The sequence below is a fragment of the Phoenix dactylifera genome, unplaced genomic scaffold, assembly GCF_009389715.1.
Source record: "Phoenix dactylifera cultivar Barhee BC4 unplaced genomic scaffold, palm_55x_up_171113_PBpolish2nd_filt_p 000445F, whole genome shotgun sequence".
In the NCBI taxonomy this organism is placed as follows: Eukaryota; Viridiplantae; Streptophyta; class Magnoliopsida; order Arecales; family Arecaceae; genus Phoenix; species Phoenix dactylifera.
In genome coordinates this window covers 298,164-301,087 of record NW_024067878.1, presented here as the reverse complement: position 1 = coordinate 301,087, position 2,924 = coordinate 298,164, and positions in this window count along the sequence as shown.

Below are 2,924 nucleotides of genomic sequence, written 5' to 3'. Positions count from 1 at the left end.
CGGGATGAAAAAACATTCAACTTGCATTAATTTTCATTGTCTCAGGGCCGAGGCCCATACAATTTGGCAAAATGCCGACAAAAAAAAAAAAAAAAAAAAAACAACGAAAGGTACAGAAGGTCAGCTTGGAGGGACCCCCGGGTCGGGAGCGTCGGGCTCATCCGCAGGGAATAGGGAGGCGGTTGGAGAATCAGCAGGCAATGGCGCCGGAGAGGAGTCGAGAAGGGAGATCCCACTCAGGTCAACTTCGGGGTACTTAGCCGACACCCTTGCGAGGCCTTCCTCGAAGCCTAAGATGAAGGATTCGGACCCCGCGTCCGACGCGTCACGGATGAACTCGTCAGACTGACGATAGGCCCGTACCACCTCCGACATGTCACGGGTGAACTCGGCGGACTGACGATAAGCCTGCACCGCCTGACGCCCGATCTCCGCACTCTTCTCGGCCAGCGCCGCCTCCGCTCGCTCCGTAATCTGAGCTTTAGCCTCCAAGACCTTCGCCACAATCCGGTCGTCAGCCTCGGAGGAGACCCTCAGCAGATTGGCCTGAGCCTCCTTGTGCTTCGCCTCGGCAGCAGTGCGAGCGGCCTCAGCTTCCTCCAGGCGCGAACGAAGCTCTTGGTCGTTCGCGCGGAACTTCTCCAAGGCCGACTCCAATTCACCCAGTTTCGCCTCAAAAGACCGGGTTCGGTTGCGGGCGTTATCGGCAGACCGCTGGGCTTTCTCCCACCTCTCTCGATAGTCCGCGACCTTCCGGGACAGCTTTTCGGCTCGTTCCTCCGCCTTTTTGATCCCGCTTTCGAGGCCCGAGGCAACCTTGAGTTGCTCCTGAGCCTCCAACAGTTGCTTCTCAAGGGCGGCGAAGTTGAGTGCCCGCTCTTCGGCCTCCCGGAGCCTCGCCTCGAGGTCCCCGGTCGTCCTGCCCGCCGCAGCCGGGCCTCCCTCTTCCACTGCTTTCAGCCGGTCCTCGGCCTTCGCCAGAAGCCCTGCCTGTTCCTTGTAGCACTCCTCCAGACGGACCATGTACTGGGCGAGCTAAGAAATAGGAAAAATGAGGGCGTCAGGCGGAGAACAACAGAGCCGATAAATGGTGAAAAGCGGCCAGAAGAACACTCACCGACATGAGACAGACGCAGCTGGCAGCCCCAACGTCAGAGACCTCCAACTCCCGGACCCGCCGACGGTCCTTCTCCAGCAGCACTGTTTCGATGAGATTTCGGGCGCCGTCGGTAGTGAAGGCCGACCCCGATTTCTCCCCGGAGCCGGATGGTGGTTCTACAGCCTTACCCTTATCCGTCGCCTGGAGAAGAGTCCTGCTGATTGTGCTCGGGGCGGGGGACACCCCAGGAATTGATAGGGTCCCGCTCGGCCGAGGCCTCGGCGCGTCCCTCCTTGAGTCATCAGGAGCCGACTGAGTCGAAGGCCGGGCCGGGGACCGATCACGTCCGACCCATTCGTCTCGAGCAGGCTCGGATGATACCTCCGGAATAGCGGCAATCTTACCACCGGAAGGCTGATACAGCGTCAGCTGCCGGTCCGTGCCCACGGCGTCTCCCTGATCGGCGGGCCCGGACTCGCCGGTCGGCGTCGGAGGCACCTCCTTGCGGGACTTCTTCGCCGGTGGGGCCCCGCTCGGAGGAGCTCGTTTCCTCCTCTGGACTGCTTCCAGTAGGGACGTCCTACTAACAGCCTTTGCCTTCACCGACCGCATGACGTCGTCGATCTCTGCAAAAAGGACGGGATAGTCGGAGGCGGAGAAACCAAAGGAAAGAACGGGACGAAAGAAGGGAAAGAAGTCAAGAAAGAATCGGTGGCGGACTCACGGTCGGTGGGGACCGAGCTCAGACCGACATTCACCAAAGTGTCCTCAGAAATAAGGCGGGCCACCGGGGGGAGCTGGCCCTCGGCAACCAACCCCTTCAAGGCGGCCAAGCCATCGGATTCCTCCCTTGACAGTCTCGATAGGCCGATCGGAGACTTCATCGGTGTCTCCCAGGTCGCCCTGATTTCCCAAGAGGGATCTGCATCAACAAAAAAGAAGCGCTCCTTCCAGCCGTGAATGGAGGTAGGAGCCTCCTTGACGAGGCCGCACCCTCGCCGCGCTGCAAAGCACCACCACCCTTTGTCCTGGGGGTGCCCGCTCAGGCTGTAGAGCTCCCAAAAAACATTCAGGGTGGCGGGAATCTCATGCATACGGCAGAGAACCTGGAAGACCGTCAGGGCACGCCACGAGTTCGGCACCAGTTGCGTCGGCGCCACTTTTAAACCCCGGAGCACCTGCACGACTAAGTCCGAAGGGGGAAAGCGGAACCCGGCCTGGAGAATGCCCTCATTAATGGCGATCTTCCCTGGAGGAGGATGGGACATCCTCTCCTCAGGCCCCGGGAGCGTGACGTTGCAGGCCTCGGGAAGGTGGTACCGAGCCACGAGTTTGTCTAAGTCTTCAGCGACCAGCTCCGACTTAATGTGGTCTGCTCTCACTTCGCCCATTCCTAATGGCCAATCCTACGGTCCGGACGGGGACAAGAAGGGGGGAAAGACCGGAACGACTGGAGTGCACTGGTAAAAAAGGAGAAAGTATGGAGAGCCCTAAGTAGAAGAATGGGGTAACTCACCGGAAGAGAAGGAAGAACGGCAACAACGGCAGCGCAAAAGAGAAACTCAAAAATATCTGTAAAGAGGAAGACGGACGGGGGAGGGCCCCCGGTTAAATAGGCGGAAAGGCGGGTGACGCCTCGATGACGCTAGAAGACGCCTGGCTGCCGAAGGATCGCTCGCGCCCCAAAGGCGAATCGACACCATTAAGGAAGGATGTCCGCCGAAATCCTCAGCCTGCCAGATCAGCGACAACCGCCATACGCCATAAAGAAGGCGGGAAACTCAAAGAGCGCGCGCCTTTCTGAGGGATGGTGGCAATCTCGAAG